The sequence below is a fragment of the Engystomops pustulosus genome, chromosome 3 (genome assembly GCF_040894005.1).
Source record: "Engystomops pustulosus chromosome 3, aEngPut4.maternal, whole genome shotgun sequence".
Classification (NCBI taxonomy): Eukaryota; Metazoa; Chordata; class Amphibia; order Anura; family Leptodactylidae; genus Engystomops; species Engystomops pustulosus.
Genome location: NC_092413.1, coordinates 169,406,061 through 169,430,318, shown reverse-complemented (window position 1 = coordinate 169,430,318; position 24,258 = coordinate 169,406,061).

The window sequence follows — 24,258 nt, the reverse complement described above, 5'->3', positions numbered from 1 at the left end:
CTATTACTGAACTTCACCATCTACTAACTTACCTAACCCTGACCTCTCCATCTCGGTCTGTGGGATCACTGTCTTGGGGTTGATCTGGACTCTGACCTCTCCTTATCCCCATATATTCAATTTCTTGCTCACTCTTGCCGATGCATCTCAGAAACATCTCCAGAGTCCAACTATTTTCTGACACTTGAAACTTCTAAAATGCTAATTGTTGCACGTATTCACTCTCGACTAGACTACTGTAACTCCCTACTAATCGGTCTTCTACTCGCTTAATTCTTAATGCAGCAGCCAGGGTCGTCTTTCAGACCAAACGCTACACAGACCTCCAGTTTGTGCTAATCACTGCACTGGCTGCCTGTCTCCTTCCGTATTCACTTTAAAATAATAACCCTCATCCACAAAGCTCTGCATAATGCTCACCCTCCCTATCTCTCTTCTCTTATCTCAGTCTATCGCCCTTCTCGTACTCTTCAATCTGCCAGTGATATTAGATTAATCTCCACCTTAATTCGAACCTCTCATGCATGTCTCCAGGACTTCTCCCAAGGTGCTCCAATTCTCTGGAATGCTCTACCCCGGACTCAGACTAATAGCCACCCCCCAAATTTTCAAACATGCTCTTTAAACCCATCTCTTTAGGCAAGCCTATCACACTCACTAACTGCATGAAATGTCAACTGTCCCTTTACTAATCCATCCTATGTCCTATCTCCCATCTGTTATGCGGCAAACACCAGATATATACCAAGTTCCAGGCTTCTCTGCATGTTTTTTTAGCCTTGGACCCTGGAAATAAGATGGCGGCGGATGTCTAGTTCAAGCAGCAGAATTTTTGTTATTAAATTATTCATTAAATTATTTTATTTTGTTCCCTTATAAAGAATGGCTGGGCCATTATACAACCTCTTGTGTCAACACCCTCAACCTCATAGACTGTAAGCTCTTGTGAGCAGGGCCCTCACTCCTATTGTTCCATATGACTGTTCTTTGTAATGTAATATTACATTTGTATATGTCCTTTGCAAAGCGCTACAGAATTTGATGGCGCTATATAAATAAAGATTATTATTATTATTATCAGAGGACAAGTGCTGAGCTCCGCCTCTACATTAGAATGGAGCTGCTCTGAGAGCTTGTATCACTGGAGGCAACCATAGTCAGGTCATTGGGTATCAAACACCATAGTAGCATAGTATATAAGGCTGGAAAAAGACATGAGTCCATTAAAGGGGTATTCTCGTCTGGTCACTCACATTCAGTTTCATTAATCTGCCATATACAAACATTTCTTCAATTGGATGTTATTAAAAAAAATGTTCCTGTGTGAAGGTAATTTCTCATAAATGTTGCCATCTTGTCCCTTAGAAACGAGATACCTTCCTCGGATACGGCCACCTCTACTGGAGGGATTGCACAAAGAAACAAAAAGTGTCTGTATATGAAATGTCCGAGAGTTACAGTAGGTCCCACAGCCGTCCTGTGGTAATGATTGCTGAATCCAGGTGGTCCGGCAGGGCTCTATAGCGCATGTCTGGCCACCGCTGCCAGAGTGTGGGGTGGTCGTATCCGAGGAAGCTATCTCATTTCTGAGGGACAACATGGCTACATTTATGAGAAATTATCTTCACACAGGAACATTTTTTTTATTAACATCCAATTGAAGAAATGTTTACATATGGCAAATGAATTTAATTAAATGTAAATGCCCTGATGGGAAAACCCCTTTAAGTCCAACCTTTAAAAATTAATCAAATGTTTTTGCCCCATAACCCGTGATATTTTTTCTCTCCAGAAAGGCATCCAGGCCTCTCTTGAACATGTACATAGAGTCCGCCATAACAACCTCCTGCAGCAGAGAGTTTCATTGTCTCACTGCTCTTACAGTAAAGAATCTTTGTCTATGGTGATGGTAGAATCACCTCTCCTCTAGGCGTAGAGGATGCCCCCTTGTCCTGGTCATAGGCCTAGGTATAAAAAGATCTTTGGAGAGAATCCAAGATGGCGCCATAGCATGCGGCTGCCTGTACAACTGCTCCAGCATGTTCCCCTTTTTTTTTTCCCCTTTTCCCCTTGTGTTTTTCCCCCCTTTCTCTCACTGCCCTTTCCTGGTTGCACTCACCCACTAGGACCTGGGCTCAAATCCAGAAGGGTAAACACATAGCTGGCAGATTGAGGAGCAAGAGGCACATGCCTGGACCCGGGCCTACACCACCAGTGGCGCTATCCAGCCCCGTCACCTAAAGCCGCCCAACCCCGAAGCCTGCGCCGCCACCCAGGCACCTAGCCACGATGCCTGCACCACCCTCCGACCTGATGCCTGCACCGCCGCACGGTCCCGATGCCTGCATCGCCTCTCAGTCCCGATGCCTGCACACCATCCAGCCTGATGCCTGCAGCGCTGCTTGGTCCTGATGCCTGTAGCGCTGTGTGGCGCGAAAAAAAAGTTGTATTGTACTGCCCGTTCAGGTATTTGCACATTGTAATGAGGTCTCCGCTCAGTTGTGTTTTTTCATTTTTATCCCAAATTTTGTAACTGTCATTGTATTCCAGTTCCTTCCTTTCTCTAATAATCTTTGTTGCTCTCCTCTGCACCCAATCCAGTTCTACTATGTCCTTTTTATACACTGGTGCCCAAACCTGTACATTACATTAAACCTCATCAAGCATTTCTCCGCCCACATCTCAAGCTTCCACAAATCCCTCTGTAATGCTAAACTATTGACCTCAGTATTTATTACTTTACACAGCTTAGTATCATCTGCAAATATTGAAACTTGGCTATGTAAACCTATTACAAGGTCATTAATAAAAATATTAAAAAGAAGTGGCCCCAATACTGACCCCAATACTGACCCCTGTGGCACTCCCCTGGTAACGTCATTTATTAGTCTGACAGGACCGATCCCTCATAAACCCATGCTGATGCTGGGTTATAAGGTTATGTACAGTGAGATACTCCATGATAGCATCTCTAACAAAACCATATGATTTGATATTGACAGAACTGGAATAAAATCACTAATGATTCCATGACTGACCATTACTTCCAATTCTCATTATCCCTGGGTGAAGACAGATATTTAAGGTATATGTGTGTGTGATCTGGGTAGATTTGTGAGTTTCATATTATTTGATAGAACAAGTCTACATCCCTATTAGATATAATTCCTTTTACTTTTCACAGGGTGGCATGTAGCAGAAAGTATTTGTATTCTGGTGACATGTTTACATAAGGAAAGACAGAATTTGCACAATAATGTTGGATCCTTTCATCTGTTGCCCAGGGCTTGCTGTGGTTCTTGTGTTTTACTTGCTATTTGGTAACTATGGTGATGGCTATGTCATCCACATATACAATGCGGTAACCAATTTGTCCCATCGCTATGGCTTGATAAAACATTAATTACAGTATGAAGTATTTGTCAGTGATGTTTACATGGCCTATATAAAAGTGAAGGGTGCTTTTGACTTTCTTTATAATTTCTATTAGCTGCACCCAAGACTGAATTTAACTAAACGGCACCAATGTTGATGTATGACTATGGGGAAAATTCATCAGGGCTTCTAGACCACAAATTGCCCTGCAATGTGGCATCCTGTATGTGTTGATCAGACACCATATCATATTTCTCTAACTCTGTGCTGTCTATGCTTCAGCACAGTGTCACATAGGAAGCTCAAAACTGTAATTCCCCCTGTGGATAACGTATGTCGTACAGTCCATGAAATTCATCATCCAGGGAGCATGTTATCTGAGATTTTGACCCCAATCAGCCACCAGAAAGCCATGTAAATATTGGGGAAAAGGGTCATCATGAGACCACACGATTTATAATCTCACACTTCAAATAAAAGGAAACTCATATATATATATATATATATATATATATATATATATATATATATACTGCTCAATATAATAAAGGGAACACTCAGATAACACATCCTAGCTCACAAAAAAATCATGACTGGACCAATGGAGGCCTGGATTTTGAGTCACACACAAAATTTCAATGTAAAAAAACACACTACAGGATGATCCAACTTCGATGTCCTTTAACCCCTTCCCGACATTTGACATAATAGTACTGCATCGCAGGAGGTGCGTTCCCGGTTTGACTTGCTATTTGACGTACTATTACGTCAAACTTCTGGCCCCGGCTCCTACTGTTGGGTCCTTCTACGGCCCCCTCCATGTCTCCTGGTGTACTTGCCTGTCTCCTGGTAGCACCTCAAGCCTCTGGACACTACTCTGACAGAGGCCCCTTCCACACTAGCGTTGCATTTCACGTCAGGGTGCAATGCGTGAAAAACTGACGTTTTTGGCTGCGTTTTTGTTCCATTTTTCCTTGGAGTAAGTAGCGTTTTTGCGTTTTTCACGTGCGTGTTGTTAGCGTTTTTTTGCGTTTTCGCCGCATTTTTCACGCGCGAGTCAATGGGAGACTCGAGCATTTTTCAAAGGGACCATGGTTTGGGATTAAAATGTGTTATTTAATTGAAAAATAATGTCTTCTGATAAGTTGCAAACATCTGCGATCTATTCTTCACTGTTCCCCGTGTATATTATCTCCCGACAAGTTAGCAGATGTGAAGAACAGTGAAGAATAGAATAAAAACAGTGAACACAGTGAACACAGGATCATTTAAGAGAAAAACACAGTGCAGAACACAGTGCAGAATAGATTACAGATGTTCGGCACATCTGCTTACTTTTCGGGAGATACGCGCGGAACGGTGCGCCCAAAATAGCATGTGAAGAACAATATATATGTGTGTGAAGAACAAATTGCAGATGTTTAAATACATCTGCAATGTGTTCTTCACACATATATATTGTTCTTCACATGCTATTTTGGGCGCACCGTTCCGCGCGTATCTCCCGACAAGTAAGCAGATGTGCCGAACATCTGTAATCTATTCTGCACTGTGTTCTGCACTGTGTTTTTCTCTTAAATGATCCTGTGTTCACTGTGTTCACTGTTTTTATTCTATTCTTCACTGTTCTTCATTGTGTTTTTTTAATTAAATGATCGTTCTCGAGCAGGGGAAATACTGTTATTCATGTCACCTAGCAACCCTTACGTTTAAAACGCATTGCACTCGCATTGCACTTGCAATGATTGCGAGTGCAATGCGTTCTTGATGCATCTCCATAGACTTGAATGGGGCGTGAAAAACGCGCGTGACTCGCAAAAGTAGAGCATGCTGCGATTTTGACGCGCGTGAAAACGAACGCAAGCACGCGCGTGAAAAACAACACTAATGAAGAAAGACCCATTGAATACAATGGGACAGAGTGCAATGCAAGTTCTGCGCGTCAAATGCACGCGCAGAACTCGCGCGTGAAAAACGCCAGTGTGGAAGGGGCTAGACACAGCAAACGTTCTGGCCACAGCTCCCATTGACAAGCCACCCTGGATGAGCTGCACTACCTGAGCCACTTTTGTGTCTTGTAGAGTCTGTCTCATGCTACCACGAGTGTGAAAGCACCACCAACTTTCAAAATTGACCAAAATACTAGCCAGAAAGCATAGGTACTAAGAAGTGGTCTGTGGTCCTCACCTGCAGGACCACTCCATTATTGAGCGTGTCTTGCTAATTGCCAATAATTTCCACCTGCTGTCTATTCCATTTTCACAACAGCATGTGAAATTGGGTATCATTGTTGCTTCCTAAGTGGACAGAAGTTCGATTTTGTGTTTCACGACCTGTGACATGCCATTACGTCACGGGTCGGCTGCGGGTGCTTGGAGAGGGCTCACATTGTCAATCAAATCTCTTTTATAAATAAATTCCAATTACACGGTATGGTTATTTTACATTATTTTCCCTTCTTTCCAAACTAAAACTAAAAAAATTCTAAAAATAAGAATGTAATAAATAATAATAATGTCTTTTCCAATGTTTTAATTTTTGTGACTGCAGTATTGCTTCACCTTAAGCATATCTTATAAACACAGACAGGATATGAAGAAGGTGATGATGACCTTGTGCTATTGATTTTCTAATGTCTACATGCCCAGTCGTTCTCCACTATGTCTTTCATTGTCCCAGAAACAAAGGTTAATCCCAGAAACCAAATACTTTATTTAACCAATTGAAAACTGGCAAGACGTGTATTGTTTGGTGTAGATGCTTAAGCCAGATTGCATTCAGCTCTTAGTATAACACAGCAATGAATGTGGACACACATCAGCGTCCCTGCTCCTGCTGCCAGGCACATCATCTCTGTAGGGGGCTGCTTGCCCTGGAGATACTCACATACACAAGGATTACCGCTTTCTGCCAACAAACCTTCTAGTCCACTCAAGTATCCTTGACCCATTGTAAGGGTAAAAATTATACAAAGAAATTGTATGAAAACAGTCTACTTGTTTTTAAAGATATTTATATTTTTTCTTTTTTTATAATGCATGCATACTGATGGGTAGCTGAAAAGGTTGTTTTTGTTCTTTTTTGATGTTACATTGAATTTCAAGCACAGTTTAAAAATGTTATAGCATTGACTAAAACATAAGGGGACATATGTAACAGGACCCCTCAAATAATCGCAAAATGCTAGCTTATTGCTAGCACTTGCCATTATCTGCCCAGATCCGACGAGAGGGGGGTGCGGCCGGCCGGCGTGGGGCATTACATAATGTGCACCGATACATCATGAGGCACGAGTGCCAGCGCATGATAAATATGCCCCAAGTGGTCTATTGTTGGGGTCCAGAAGGATGGCGCACACAGAGGTGAGTATACTAAAATTTTTCATTCAAATGCCCAAGGAGGAAGCCACACTTTCCTCGGCATCTGTCTTTTGTTAACTTGAGAAAGGGGTAGAACGCCCCGAAATTTTAGTATACTCACCTCTGTGTGCGCCATCCTTCTTGACCCCAACAATAGACCACTTTCACCACACCCTATAGAGTTTGGCAACTCCATTTAGGAGATTATCCTCTGGAGGCAGCACCAGATAAAAATTATCACCACAAAGCCTACAATAGTGTTGTGCCTATCTGCAGCACAACCTAAATTGGTGAGCACAATCTACAGCTTTATGTCCATTTGTTACCCCCTAAAATGTCACACTGGACACTGTAATAACACATTGTTCACTAGAGGGCAGTGATATGGATCCATTAGACAAGGGCACAGATTTATCAAAAGTGAGGCAAACTGCACTGCAGGGTCTGACAGATTATTGAATACTGCTGCATGTTCTTCAATTGTCTGGCTCACTCTGCTCTGGAAATGGGCACTTTAATGGGGACATTGGGGACGTTTACACACTATATATATGTCCCCCATAGGCCGGCAATGGGCGCACGGAGTGGTATGGAGCCATACAGTGCTGCACAAATGTGGCACCGTACCGCTCCATACCCGGGGAAAAGGTAGGACATGTCCTATATTTCCCCGTTGTACGGCACCATTCGCCATGTATCTCCAAGGAGAGGGGCAGGGGCGAGCAGCGCTCACCCCCTCCTCTCCTGTGCGCCATGTGTCTGCCGTGCTACGTTAGTGTGCATGCAGCCTAAGGCTACAGTCCAAGGTTCACACTGCAATTTTGTAAGGATATAACATGTTGATTCCCAGCATGTCCTTACAAATGAAGGAAGTGTTAATGGAAATCTACCACCAAAATCAACCATGATAACCCAGGGGCACTTACTCACATATCCGGGCACTGTGATTGTGGTAATCTCCTTATATTTGTCATCCATGGCCTCCTTCTTTTGAAATAAACTTTTACGTTATGCTAATGAGCCAGAAAGGCTCTACAGTGTGTTACAAGGGCCCCTCATTCTGCAGCATTACAGGCTGTTACACTGTCTCACCCTCCTCCCTGCTGCCTCAGCACTTTCCCCTCCATCATGACAGCAGAGGAAGTTTCATAACACAGTAAGAGGGGGAAGTGTAACAGCCTGTAAAGCTACAGCAATTTTTGGGCGGCAGGACTTGAGCATTCATTTAGCCCCCCCACTATTTTCAAAAGTGAAAATCTGCAGGTAAATATACTTTGAGTGTTTGAGCACAGAATTTGAATTGGATTTGATAGAGTTACAACCACTTTACAAAAAGTGCTGATGCAAACTCACACCATGGGGGAGATTTATCATAAGTCTCTTCGAGCAAAACTGTTCTAGTTGCTCATGGCAACCAATCAGAGCTCAGCTTTCATTTTCCCACAGCTGTTTATAAAATTAATGCTGAGCTCTGATTGGTTTCCATGGGCAACTCTGCAGCTTTGACTATATGGTACAATATGTACCATCATTACAGTACAAACACACATGCTGCATTTTCTTTTTCCAAATATTTCTTTCTACTCCTCTGCCTTGCGGACATAGATTTCAACTAGCGATGACAAATACTGTACGGAAAAATTTGGTACGGTACAGCTTTTGTAACACTGACAAAGATAAATCGGCTCTCCACAGTAGCAATAAACTTCAGGGCATGGCCATCGTTGCCAGGCTGAGAAACACAAATATTTCTTTGCTCTCATGTAAATTATGCATATCCCTTCCCCTCAAAACACAATCGGCAAACATAATGCAACGTTACCAAAAGCAATGCTGTGCCCATAGGATGAATATTTATGAACAGATGCATATGCATACTGACAAAGCTATTTGCAGATAGATACTTACTACGGCAAGCTAAAAAGGCAAATACATCACATCACTACTCTGTTCATGCAGTCATTTATTCCACTTTACTTACCATTACCTCCAGACAGAATACCGATTTCAGAGAAGTTTATGGCTGGAGCTGGACTGTTACAACACACTGGGGCGCATTTACTAAGAATGGTGCAAACTACACTGTGCCGTTTGTCTGTCTATAATGCAGGGTGTGCCAGATTCATGATTTCTGGCGTATGTTCTTCATGAATCTGGGGCTCCCTGAACTGTCCAGACAGAGTGTAGCACATTTTTCTGATCCGTCTTTAACAGGATGTGCACCACAATTCTGTCGGACTTGTATGTTACATCTAGCGCACGGTCCCCTAATTTGTGTTGCATGGTGCCAAGTGCAGCTGCGCCACCAAAGAGTTGTGTGCAACACATTTGTGGGGCAGACACTTCTTAAATATCTGTGCAAGCAGTTTCCACTAGAAAGAATGGGCAAAGGGCAACAGAAAACTGGCGCAAGGGCCTTAGTAAATGTGCCCCAACATGTAGAACAAGACATTTTGCACCCACAGAAATAATATTTTTAGACAAAACATTCAAAAACAACAAGCACTGAATATCCCATGGATTTCATTAGATATTTGTATGCTTCTATATAAAGTCAGAGGCCCAATAAGTTACAGTATGGCCACTGATCTATGTGGGTGCAGGGGCGTTACTTTACCGGTAGCAGCCACAGCAGCTGCTATGGGGCTCACAGTGTCACGGGGCGAATATGCATCGTGATTATACATAATGGGGGTAATTTACTAGGGGCCTGGATCACGTTTTTCCTCCGTGTTACACAAATTTTTCTGTTTTGTGCCGATTTTCCTTGTATTGCCCCGGGATTTTGGCGCACGCGAGTGGATTGTGGCGCATCAGTGCCGGCATGCATGCGATGGAAATCGGGGGGCGTGGACGTTCGAAAACCCAACGGCTTTGGAAAAACCACTGCATTTTAAAAAAAAGTGTCGTTGGACACGCACTTACCTGCACTCGGCCTGGCTTGGTGAAGTTCAGTGCATTCCGAGGAACTTCAGCGCAGCAGCGACACCTGGTGGACGTCGGAGGAACTGCCTTAGTGAATCGCCGGAAGACCCGAATCCTCCACACAGAACGCGCCGCTGGATCACAAATGGATCGGGTAAGTAAATCTGCCCCATTATGCTACACCCCTAGAATTGGGAACTCAGATAAGAAATGTCAGGGGAGCGGATGGCAGGACTAGGAAACTCTTCTCTTTAGCTTCCTGCTGTCTGCTTCCCTCATGTTGTCTGCAGTTTATTGGACAGATATGCGTCCTTAGCCGCCTTGGGATAAGAAAACTGCCTGAGGAAGAGAAACCCCATTCAGAAGTCTTCTATTGGGCCCAGCCCTGTGTGGGTGGGATATTATGTTTTTGTCCATCCTTTGTATCCCCCTCATGCATCCATGGGCATGAATTCAGTATTATAAGCCACTACAATTTTATAGATCTTGAAAAAAACTTGGCACTCCTGTGATGCGTTGGAGCGCAGCCAACCTACAGCGGGGTCTCCCGCGCTCCACAGCTCCCCAAGCGCCACAATGGTCATAGAACCGTATTCACACCACCTAACCCCAGCAATCCATGCCTGAAGAAGGTCTGATGTTATAAGACCGAAACGTTGCATTAATTTTGGATTGCCGATTCACTATAATAAAATATGCAAATCAAGTATCACAGGAGTGCCAAGTTTTTTTCAAGATTTATTGAGAGGTGTTGCAGCCTACCTGTGCACCCATACAACCAACATTGAGTGACGTGTACTATTTCCACAACTACAATTTTATAGATCATGAAACACTTCCCAATATGACTGGCCATAATGATCAGAATTGAATATTAAAGTAATACATTCTTTTAAAGATTTGACCTAGAGATTTCCCTTAGGTCAGTGGTGGCGAACCTATGGCACGGGTGCCAAAGGTGGCACTCAGAGCCCTCTCTTTCGGCACCCAGGCCATTACCCAGCACAAAGGTCAACATTCAGGACTCAAAACCTTAATCAAGGAGGTGTGGATAGACTCTTCACCGGACCCATGATTCATCCTGTTAAAGGGACTTTAGAGGGAAACTATAATAACAATCCAAACCTGTGAATTACTTTAAATTGGCATTTGGCACTTAGTGAAAAATATGTGGCCTTTGCTTGTAGTTTTGGCACTCAGTGCCTAAAAGGTTCACCATCACTGCCTTAGGTGATTGTTAACGGCTAGAAATATGCACTGTGGTGCCACCAGAGCACAATAGTGTCTGCAGTTGTGGAGCTACAAACCAAGGTCACAAAAACAACTTATGGTTTCCAAGCCACCCAATGGTGGAAAATTGTGCGACAGAAATGTCCAAATGACCAAATGAAGTAAAAACAAGGTCTTCATGTACAGTCAATGTTTAGCTGGCTGTCTGCAAGTTATGCACATGCAGCCGCAGTCTTAACCTTTCCTGTGCAAGGAAAGTCCTCTTGTACATGCGAAAGTTTTGCGGACAGCTGGCTGACGTCACCGTGAATATTTTACTGGATGGCGGAGCCATGGGCACCTAAAGCTGATTTACAAATTTTTATAAACTTCATTTCTTGGCAAAACTAATTTGCCAAAAAATAAGGAAAAGCGGTTCCAGCATCCCCTAGAAGTAACGGGCGTGTATGTGAGGGCAGTCTACCATAAGTGTCCTCTAAAAGGAATCCTTCATCAGTGGAGAACTTTTGTGTATGTAGTAAGTAGCAGCTGGACTGTGAAAAGTAAATTTTTTACCCAGGTCTGGAGCTCGTGCTCTGGGCTGTTTTTGAGACTGAAGAGTTTTCCGTTATTTGCAATGAACTGCTGTTCTACAGCAGAAAGCTCTTCAGGCTGAAAGACCAAACCAGTGCCCGTGCAAAAGCTGCAGAGATGGATCAAACTTTACACATACCTATCAACTTTTGAGGAGGCCAAAGAGGGCCAAAAGATGTGCATCACAGAAATCCCCCCCCCCCCCAAGCCCCGGCTTTAGCAACGCTCCTTACTACACCCACACACTGTATATTTTCTACCTTTTTGCCACCATCTCACCCTCACATTTGCCCCCTATAGCTCCCTGTCACATTATAGCTAACTCCTCCACCTTATATTGTGCCCCCAGCTCCCCCAGATATTGTAGCAGCCTCATACTTTGCCATCCCCTCCCATATTGTACCCTACTGCTCCCCCTGATATTGTGCCCCCCACTAGGAGCTTCCCCTCCTATTGTGGCCCCTCAGCAGTCCCCCCTCGTATTGTGCCCCTCAGCAGTTCCCCCTCGTATTGTGCCCCCCAGCAGCACCCCCTCGTATTGTGCCCCCCAGCAGCACCCCCTCGTATTGTGCCTCCCCCTGCTCCACATATACACCAGATACTCACCTATCCCTGTTACCCTGCAGCAATGCTCCTCTCCTTCTGCTGTGTATAGTACAGGGACCTGCAGGCAGGGTGACGATACATGATTGTGCCTGCCGGCCCCACTGCACAGAGCAGCAGCAGAGCTGCTAAAAGATTTCCTTTAACAAATTGCTGATTTGATTGGACTGTACATCACTAGCAGTCATGTCTCAATGGGATTTTCTAAGTGGAGACTAAACAAGTATTTGTAAAGTCCATTATTTTTTATAAATTGTATGGCTAAGATATTGATTAAACCCCTTTTATTGACTGTTTTACTGCAACAAGCTTCTGTTATTCAGGGTGTAAAAACTGTCTTATTGTCTGCATTTCTCCTCTAATTGGCCTTGTGCTATGGTAAAGTCAGAGTTCTAGTATATTATTAGTATGAGATGTATCACTGCTGTACACATAGAGCACAGTTCACAAGTCATGTCACTGGAGGAGCTTTGCTGAGCAGTACTTGTCACTTTAGTTCAGCGTGGGAGGGATATTATCATGTTACTACAGCTTAATAAAACCGATTATTTCAGCAATGATGCTAACACAACTTGAATAGCAGATCGCAGCACGAGTTCAGGGCAGTATTTTATTATTCGGACGGTAATTTCCTTCCATTCTGATCACAGATTACTGCAGGATTCATGTTTGCCAATATGGCTTTTTTAAATTAAAACTGGAATTTCTCTGGCAGAGAGGCTCCAGGGTGTTTGAGCTTCCCCCTTATTATAAGTTATATGTATTTTTACATTTAGAATTAAATAGTACAAGAAAGAAAAGGATCCACGCTATTCAAACTAAGCAATGCCTAGCCTAAAATCTGCTTGCAATAAAATGCTGTCCTCTTCAGTGCTGAGCTATCGGCTGAGTATAACTTTCTTGCTCAGCTCCCCATACACATGCATGGCTGGCCAGGCCTAGCAGTTATATGTTCTGAATAGGTTAAAGGGAGAAATACACTGCCAATCTTGTTTTATGGCCCTGGGAGCTGGGTTATTTGACATGTGAAATCAAAAATGCCTGTTCCTTATCTCCCACAATAGTTTCTTCTGTGATAGATTAAGCAGCACATCATTGTTTCTATCTTGTCTACCTGTCCCAGCAAATTAGTGGGTTTGACTGACGTACATTCATTGTGTAGTTTTTCTATACAAAGTTTAGTAAATTCTGTTTATCATATATATTATTTACCATAAGACCCCTAAATGGCATATAACTCTGTGGTACCCCGCTAGTAACACCAACCTCATGGTAGTATGTTCTGTCTAAATCATACGGCTGGCATAAAAATGTAAGGAATATATGTAGTACACATTGGGGCACATTTACTAAGGGTCCGAATGCCGCACTTTTGGCGGGTTTCGCGATAATTTCCATTTTTGCTCAAAATTGCCCCGGGATTGTGGTGCATCTCCCCTGGCTTGCATGCGGCAGAAATCGGGGGACGTGGCCGTCGGACAACCCGACGGATTCGGACAAACTGCAAAATTTTAAAATGTAATTGTGTCGCAAGATGAAGCACTCACATGTACCAGGAAGAAGCAAGTGAACTCAGGCGGACCTCGGCACAGAAGCGACGGATGCAGGACCTTGGGCGCATGATCTTAGTGAATCGCGGCAGACCCAAATCCTCATCGGACAACGCACCGCGGGATCGCGACAGGACCGGGTAAGTAAATCTGCCCCATTGTATTTCCTTCTGCCTCTTTGCCCGTTACATTCTGTACCTACTACATCTGAAATTTGAAGAGGAGGAGTCTGTAAATGGAGGAGCAATCAACTTACGGTACCCCTCAGCAAAAGGAAACCACAAGCCACTGTTGTATCTTGCCTTTAGGCAATCCTTATGTAATTGAAAGTGCAGAAGTTTATCACTGATGTATTACAAAGGAAAGTTTTTATAATAAATGGACAATGTTCTAGAACATATAGAGCAATGGAAAATGAGGGCCTGTGGTTGTTGTCACTCCATAAAGTTCCTGTCATATACCAACGTCCATAGAAAACCACAGAATGTGAAATATCCGACTGGTGAAGAATGCACATGCTGGGGAGGATAAGGAGCTGGTAAGGAAGTTCAGCCACCCCATCCTTTTCATTTTGTTTATTGCAATGTTAACACTATCCGAATATTTTTGTTATTTATTATAATACACAGAGATAAAATGGAAACATCAGGTTTTCCTTGCTCTGTAACTGGGGTTTTCCTTTTGGTTTCTTTGAGACACATGGCTGGTATCGATGTGTGTGAGAAGTAATACATCCTATCATTTTAAGCAATCTTAATCTTAGTATTTATGTCAGGACCAGAAAGGGTAGGTCTAATAAGTAAAATAGTTTTATTTTTTTCTTCTACATGTTTTAATTTTTTACAATAAGTTTTTTATTATTTTACTGAATTACCCATGCAGATATGGAATAATGCTAAGACTGACATTTGGTTTACTCCCCTGAGAATAAACTAATCTTGTATACATGGTTTCTTACTATATAAAATGTATTCTGCCAAATTCAGCTTATAGAAAATCTACCGTCAAAATCAAGCATGAATAAACCAGACATAGTTACTCTTAGATCCAGGCACTGTGACTGTGGTAATCTTCTTATATTCGTTATCCATGTCCTCCTTCCTTCTAAAATCAGCTTTGAAAATTATGCTAATTATATCTATGACATGTGTCAGTTGGCTCTCTTTTATTATGACATCACGTATAAAAGTCTATGTGCAAATTATTATAGAGCCGGAAATAACGCCTGTTCAAGGGGGTGGAGTTGGCTAAAATGTGTGTATAAATGTTTGTTGACATTCATGACTAAGAACGGGTATACAGTCTGAAACGCGTCCGCTGAGGTTTTGTATGCAAGATTTTTACTACAATAAAGGAAGATTCGTGTTTGCAGTTTGGCTGGACAGTGACTGCATTTTCTCATACTTCAACAGCTGAAACCCTACGTAGCTGCTGCAGAAGAAATGTGGCATAACATTACATTACATGCGTTCCCAGAGCAGGAGCTATTACTGGCAGCAGCTCTCCACCTTGGCTAATAAAGGTGGGTCCTGAGTAGGTGATAGAGCATAAAGTAGAAACAGAGTTGGTCTATTTCCCTTGGAACTCAGAAATCCAATCCTTGTATTTCATCAGACATAGGGAAGAGAGATGCTGAGAAGACTACACCAGTTTAACCCCAGTTATATCTTATGAGCAAAATAGGAAATCAATTCTGTAATTAGAAATGTAATACTGTTAAATGGGAACTGCTAATGTGGCTGTGAATTGTGAATGTAAAAAGCTGACATATAATTGCAGTTTTATGATAACATTACAGATCCCAGGGCAGACATCTGTCTTTTCTCCAGTGCTGTAGATTTACACTCATGTTCCTTTTATTACCTTTTCCATCTTCCAGAGATGTTTTGACAGTGACCTATAAAATTCATGAAATGTTTTATAAGCCATGTTCTGGTAAGGGCTCTGAGTATAAAATGTCAGTTTGAACCGGCTAAAAGAGCAGATTTGACCTGAAACCAAAAGAATGCATTGTAATCCACTCACAGCCCAGAGACCTGCTTCATTTGACAAATTTTAACCCATCGTACTCAGACCTAATGTGCAGTCATAAGTGAGTTGACTTTGAGAACATAATAAATTAACTGTATAATCATATTTGTTTCATATCGTTTCCCCTTTACATACTTTATTTTATTATCCACAGATTCCAAAAAGGTACGGGGCAGATTTATCATTAGACACAATTTTACTCCAGTTTGTTAGATTGCCGTAGGAGCTCTTTTGCACATCACATTTATCTTAGTGGCTTGAAAACTGCGTGTAAAAGATAATAATGTCTGAAAGTCCCATAAATGGGGAAAATGGACATGTGACAATTGTGAAGACAGAAAACTGACAGATCTGCACTGATGCATCCCACCTATGTTTATTGTTAATTGGTGATCACCATGATGAAGGATTGTAAACCAAGCACACTGACATACTGGTGTGTGCCCCCTCTGGCAGGATCTGCTCTTCTTTCGGCTTCCTATACCCTTTAAAGGGCTCCATTAGGCTCCATTAACACCTATGGAGCCTGGAGCTTCTCAGGCTCATTTACATAATTTTAAAAACCTTTTTTGTAAAAAAAAAAAACAAAAAAAAACAGGGCATAAGAAGCTAAAGAAGAGCGAATCCTGCCAGAGGGGTCACACATCAGTATGTCAGTGTGCTTGGTTTTCAATCCTTTATCCTGGCGGTAGATGCCCTTAAAGGGGTTCTCCAGTGACCTTCCATATACCTTTCATATTTAATATCTGTACCCCATACTGCCAACAGCTTTCAGTGAATCAGTTTTAAATAAAGCCCAATAAAAGTGTGTCTAACAGCTTTTTCATTTTTTTCTGACAAATATTAACATATGAAAATATTTCCTTTAAAAATATGGTGTATACCTTCTTGGTTTTCTTTCATATTCCTTGAACATAACATAATTTCCTCCTATTACAAATGTCAGTGTTGTCTACCTAGATACTTATTAATTTCCAAGTTTGACCTACGACCTGCCACAGCAAGGTTATCACCAAGTGAAGCCAAGCATTTCATCTGGCCACAGACTCTTCTAAGTCATAGCAACAGCGGGTATATTGAAACCATGGTTGATGTTTGACTAGTTATCAAAATTCAACTTATTTCAACTAAACAAGTAACTAGAGCTATTTAGCCATTTCTAATATACATAATATACAAATATACATTTTATAACAATGTGTCAGCACATCATATTGAACAGGACTCCCTTTCGAATCCATCTATAGGAGTTATCAAGCTTAACGTTGTGGGTTTACATATGTTTAAAGTATTAAGACATCTGTAATCCGCTGACCAGAAGCTGTATGGCCCGAAATGTGACCTGAATGACAATACACCTTGATGTCCACAAAGAGGCAAACACAGGCAAAGACAAGAACTGAGACTCATGATAACTTAGGACAGTGGTGGCAAACCTATGGCATGGGTGACAGAGGTGGCACTCACAGCCATCTTTTTGGGCACCTAGCTTTCATCCCAGCACAGAGATTGGCAAACTGTTTGAGTGACTGGCTGGTTTAAAGGGAACCTACCACCACAAATCTACCTATAAAGCTAGATCGGGTGGTAGGTGGATCAATAGGACGTGAGGATAGCTCTTTTAAGGGCTAATCCGCACATCCCCGCACTTTTTTGATAACATATAATAGCCAGATATGTAAATTTTGTTATGCGGCTACTGAGGCGCAGAGTAGCCGCAGCTGAGGTTATACGGGGAGGCTACTCCACGCCCCAGTAACCTTTTTGTTCCATCCATCCCAAACTCTTGACCGTCCAGCTCCTCGTAGCTACGTGCCCTCACCCGACAAACCTGCTGTCTGCGCATGCGCAGAACATTAGGCCCGCGCCTAACAGAAGAGATAAAATCTCCTTTCTATTCTAACTGATAGAACTGTCTCCAGGGAAAAGTCCCAGACCCAAATTCTATAAGCATTATACTATGGAGAGTTTGGGAAGCACTGGGGACCCATGACTTCAATACTCACCATGTTTGATCCTGCCGTTTATAGAAAATAAGGAGAGGGATCCCTAGCCTAGCAGTCCTCATACAAGTGTGAAGGCTCTCGAGACACACGTATACAAAAGCCCTGCCAGGACTTTTGAATGTTCTACAAAAGTCTTTAAACTACAGATCTAAAAGAAGACATAAGGACCCCCCTCTTTTCTCGAGAAGCTTGATTCTGTAATCAGTAAAATTTGACTTGTAGTGAGCCCATACAGCTAGGGCCCATAACAGTCTCCTGGGACAGTCTTCTTCCGGCTCGGACTATAGTGTGAGGTGCCTTGGCACTGCTTATGGGCGGATCATCACCGACCAACAGTTAATGACCAGTAAAAACCCTTTTAATCAACAGGAAACATCAAGTAGGCTTGGCATTGCCTAGCTGCTGATCCTATCTCCTCTTGTAAACAACCCAATGGATTCGAAACTGGTTCAATAATTAAAAATTTGAGCCTTTGCGAGTTACAAATCCTTCTGATACAACATCCTCCCTGAATAAATACTTCTTGCTGTACATATTACATTAATAACATACAATGCCCCCACCTAATGAATCAAAATATACACAGTACTCCAATCTAAGGCAAACCCTATTGCTACTTTACTTATGCAGAGTTTGTAAACTGTCTGTTAATATCAAAGAAACTAAACACAGAGAATCTCAGGAGGAGGTAGAACATGACATGACCATTATCATCCTGTCCCAGTACTGTAATAGCATGGTGTAATAGCAGAAGCAGTTACAGGCACAAGGTGTCAGAAAACAAGTACAAAATTATATACATGTTATGTTGTACATTGCAGAGTACATGGCAGTATAAACACCATATGACATAACATATAGGCAGCACAGTCGCTTAGTGGTTAACATTACAGCCTTGCAGCGCTGGGGACGCTGGGTTCAGGTCCCAGGGTCAACATCTGCAAAGAGTTTGTATGTTCTCTCCGTGTTTGCGTGGGTTTCCTCCAGATCATCCGGTTTCCTCCCACACTCCAAAACATACTGGTAGGTTGATTAGATTGTGATCCCCATTGTGATCCCCAGATGAAAACCTCGCCTCAAGCGGCGGATGCCCGAGCCCTGAGGAAAGCGACAAAATTTGGGGCCGTAATGTGGGTGATCCGGGTGGCCACCACTACCTGAATAGCCCACATGAAAAAAAATAATCAATTGCGAATGATGTACAGAGCGCCACCGGCACAGATCCTTCTGTCCATGCTGCTCTGTTGCTCTGGAGGACTCAGGCAGCGTGCGATGACGTGACGTACCTCCGTACCTTCACTGAGCAGCATAAGGCAGCTGAAGAGCTAGGAAGATGCAGAGGATGCGAGCGGCAGCGGGGGAGCGTGACTGAAGGTGAGTAATTTCTTTATTATTTTATAAAAGGGGGGCTATATAATGAAAAAGGTGACTGTATATAATAAATAAGGGGGCTATATAATAAAAAAGGGGGCTGTGTAATGAAAAAGGGGGGCTGTATAAGATGAAAGAGGAGGCTGTATATAATAAAAGAGGGGGTCTGTATATATTGGAATAGGGGTTGTATATATTGAAAGGGGGCTGTATAATTTTTAAAGAGGGGCTGTATATAATTAAAAAGGGGACTGTATATAATGAAAAAGGGGGGCTGTATAAAATGAAAAAGCGGGCTGTGTATATATTGAAAGGGGGGCTGTATATAATGAAAAAGGGGGGCTGTGTATATATTAAACGGGGGCTGTATATAATAAAAAAGGGGGCTTTATATAATAGAAAAAAGGGGCTATATTTAATAGAAAAGGGGGGCTGTTTATAACAAAATACAAAAGGGCTAAATATTATATAATACAGAGGCTCTATATCATTACAGGGCTGTATATTATAGAATAAGGGGGCTGTGTATAATATAATAATGGGGCTACATAATATGAAAGGGGTTGTATATTATAGAATATGGGAGCTGCATATTTTATAACAAGGGGGCTGTATATAATATAACAGGGGCTGTATATTATATAATATGGAAGGTGAGCTGGGCACCTGGGGTGGCTTTTAACCATAATTTAACTGCATATTATATAATATAACTTGAGGGTAAAGAATGATATCAATATAGGAGGGGGCTGTATATAAAAGGAAGTGTATTTATATGGGGTACTGTATGTCATTTAAGTGAGTGGGGGCATGATTTAAATAAAATTTTAGGGCGGTAAATCTGTCTCAGATTGTCACCTGTGAGGTACTGGATGCCACTATTGTCTGTGTCACTGACTGGCTAGTGGCTGTTAGTATGTGTGGTGTCACAGAGGGCCAGTGACTTATTTTAAAGAGGACCTGTCAGCCATAAAAAAAGCACTAGGAGCTGCTTACTAAAGTAAGCAGCTCCTAGCGCTACCCCAGATGCAGCAGTGTTACACTGCTAGTGTTATTGAAAGCTAGCTCCTTGTTCTTTTTTATGGGTGTTAAGTAATGTTGTCAGCAATCAGATTGTAAATGCTTTTTATAAATTCGGAAATGCAGTGGGCTGAAGATATCCTGTAATCAGGGATGCACCGGTGTTGGGGGGTGGCATCATTTAAATTTTTGCCTCATGTTGCAAATACCCTAGAATCGGCCCTGGGGACAGGGACTGATTTGGCAGCGTTGAGGAATCTATGTGTGCTATATAAATAAAGTAATTATTAAATTGCAGGGCACATGGCAGTACAAACATCATATGACATAACACTTGGTTCCCAATGTCTAGAGTTCCACACCTGAGCCATCATGTGTTCTTCCACATCTTCTAATTGTATCGGCCGCCCGAGGCCACCAATACAGTTGAAAGATGGAGGGCAAAGTCAGACTATCATTGTAGCTTCTCACCAGGGTTTCTCTGTACAGGAAGAATGGTGGGTCCAACAGGGAGGACCTCCAAAGGTCTTCTGTACAAAACCTTTCACTTTTTCCTGCAGTTCCAAACAGTCAATGAAGTGTTGCTTTAAAATAGCACTGAGATCAGCATCTCTTAAGTTGTCTGGGACTGCAGGAAGATTCTGTGTATTTGGTCCTGTTTCGTGAACTCTGTCCTAGGGCGTTGGCCTGAGTGCCCATAAAAAGGGCTCTAAATGCCAACCCTGCCACCCGTGCCATCACTGCCATATACCATACATGCACTCAACCAACACTTTCTCCAAATGACTGGTCAGCACACTTTACTCACATGTCTGGCAGATGAAACTTCAGTGATCAATTGTTATCATACATATTGTTATATATATATATATGTAACCCCTAGTTATAAACGGACCTCTGGATGTTGGCAAGTCACTGTACTTTAGTCCCAGGCTACAATGATCAACTGTAACAGTTATCACAGGTCTCTGCAGTGAAGCTTTATTGTCAATTTTGGTTCTTATGACAATCCAATATTTTTAAAATCCAATTGTCATAGAGACCAAAATAAATTTGTCTTGAGCTACAATGATAAAATATACAGTTCCGACTTACCTACAAACTCAACTTAAGAACAACCCTGCAGAACCTATCCTGTAATAACCCGGGGACTGCCTGTATATATATATATTAAAGCTAAAAAACTAAATGGAAAAATGGAAACAAACATAAGAAAAATAAAAACAATAGAGATAAACATATTAAATCATGAAAAAATAAATAAAAAAAAAACATACATTACCGGTAAAGAAAATCTACCAGTAAAATCAAGCATGATAAACCAGGGACACTTACTCCGGGCTGCTAATTATAAGTTTCTTTTCTAGGTGATCCCGGTGTGTCAAGCATAGTGAAGAACAGCGGGATCAAGAAGAACAGGAGCGTAGGAGATTATGTGTAGGTGGTTTTATTTTTTTTAAATGATTGATTTCCTTTAAAGGATGCAATGCTGATTCTTTGGAGTTCACACATTGAGGATTTTTTCAACGTTTCATGAGACCAATACCAGGAGGAGATCGTAAAGAGAGAGAACATATAAAGGACATATGGTGCTTCTGAACATGGAAACCCAAGCCAATTAGCAGGACCGACTGTTCCCTAGGAACAGTAGGTTCCATTAATATGCCCAATCGTGGGCCCATGTAAGATAGCCTTCACTTCCCCTTACTGATAAGTATTCAGTTAAAGGATTTAGTAATTCCATTTGTGTTTACAGAGCTGTAGGGAAACACACATTAGGGAGTAATTAAAATTTACATTTGCTAAGTTTTGCAAAGTCGAGCCTGAATAAGTTTGGGTAGTCGCTAAGCAACAGACACCATGGGGAGTAGGTGACAAGGTCGTATCCTTATGCTGCTCTACATCCATTAGTGTCATTCACATAACCAAGAAGAGCTGAAGCCGTATATACCTTATGCCACTAGCCTTCTGCCAGTACTGGAAGGGAAAAGATGGCTGCCAGTCCCAGTGCTGGAGTGGATCGATATAAATATACATTCTTTACAACTTTTTGTTGTAAGCAGAAATAGCTACATGACCAGTAATAGCTACAAAAAAAATTGTGAAAGACAGAAAAAGTTTTCCATTATACTTTCTATATCAGTTCCTCCAGGTTTTTTCACATCTCTACTTGCTGTCATCGGAAGCTTCAACTTGTCCTTTTTACTTGTAATGACACTGTGATTACTTTAATGTTCCAGCAATAGCTGTTTGTACTGTAAGTAGGTCGTTGTATATTATTTGCATACTGTACTCCGTGGCAATACATACTGCACTACCCAAAGCAATATTTGCCATTTGATTTAATTTGTTGTGCATGACTTGAAATCTGAGATACTACAGTCATAACACTGGAAAAGGTTGGTACTGAATGACTAATATATGACAGGTCAGCCAGTTCTATACAGGATGAAGCTGGCCAGTTTGGGAAGCATTACCTGGTACCTGTACAGTATGTCACTATGGGAGCATACATGGAAAAACTAGATGTTCCGTGCGACTTTTCACTTGAGTATAAATTTTTTGCTTATTTTTGCAACTTTTCACCTAGTCCAGGGCAGGTGCCAAGGAAGGATTTTTTCACGGCCCCTGTTTTAACATGTAAATTGGAATTATTTCACATGCTTTATGGCTTGATTGGAGATGGACGTTCACGACACTTCACTTTTGTGGCTCAGCATTTTCCAGGGGAGTATCAGTCCTTCACATGCTTTAAATGTTTAAAATTTTGCACAGTAACCTGTTTTTTGAAAATTCTGAAATTTTTGTATTTATTTTTTTTTTTTTAAAGGCATGTGTTAACATCCGTTTACTATGCATTTGTAAATGCAAATGTTAACTGTAATGTAATTAGGCAAATCACCTCTCCTCAGCTGTTATATTAGGTTTCAAAACACAATCAAAACACCACGTGTGACCGCAGCCTCATATGTCATCATCTCCCTGGGACTACAGTGCTTAAAAATGTAGGACATAGTCTCAACATTAACAGTAGTGTCCACTCCTGCATATAACCCCCTCACGTGGCTTGTGTCCTGGTGGATTTGAGACATTTGCAACAAAAAGTCTCAAAAAGAAGCCAAAATTTGCCCTTGCCAGGATAGGAAAAACATGTATCATAAGTAAAAAGACATGATCATACATAAGGTGCAAAAAAGAGCTGCCAAATGTCTAAAAAATTCACCAAAGAACTATGATACATGTCCCCCAATGTATTTTTTTCCGTGTGACAATAAAATTTTTCAAATTTTGGCTGTCATGGGAACAAGGATTATCAACACCCTTAATAACTCTTATATTGATCATTGCATTCTGGGGCTAAATTACCAGAGAGCTTCACCAGAGAGGTGGGCAGAGAGTTCATTGGTCTCATCTTGGATCTTTAAGTCAACTTTAGAAAAGAGAGGGAAAGCGGATGTGCAAACAAGATAAATTTTATTATTTCATCAATATACAAAGATAAAAACATTTAAAAACCCCCAAAAAATGGGAAAAAGAACACAATGGTCTCTCCTCAGAGAAATATTTCATATATGTACAACCAACAATGGATAACAAAGCTGCTAAATATAAAGGTGTAAAAATATGCACAAAATCACATGTAATAATAAGGTGCAAAGTGCCTAGGCTGAATACATACAAAGGTTCTTGGACTGTGTGCTGTGTGGTGTACAAGACAAGTAGAGACAGTGTCTCAATGCAAGGTGTTTACATATTATGAGATCAAAAAACGAAACAAAACATAGATAAAGTGCTGCGTGCAGAAAATAGCAGCTAGTGGTGTAGATACACAATTCAAGTAGATACAATAAAGCAGTACATCACATTATATTACCTAATGTAGAGCATGAAGAGGAGAGACCACAAACACCCCACGCGTATCGCCCGTCTGGCGGGCTTCCTCAGGGGATAAGGAAAGGGAAATCAACCTAGCTATTTAAATCATCCAGTCCCGCCCCCCAGCGGTGTATGGATGTCCTACCATACCGCCCCTTTTAGTGTTAGAACACATCAAAGTATGATTCATAGTTCATGGTGAGTCTAAAAAGGTACTGTATCAGAGGGTTTCCCCTACCGATTTGTAAGTTTGTTAAGTTAATCTGATGTGTGAGCCAGGCTCCAAGCCATAGCAGTGCGGCATACACTACTTCCGGGTCAAGGAGGTCAGAGATCCTC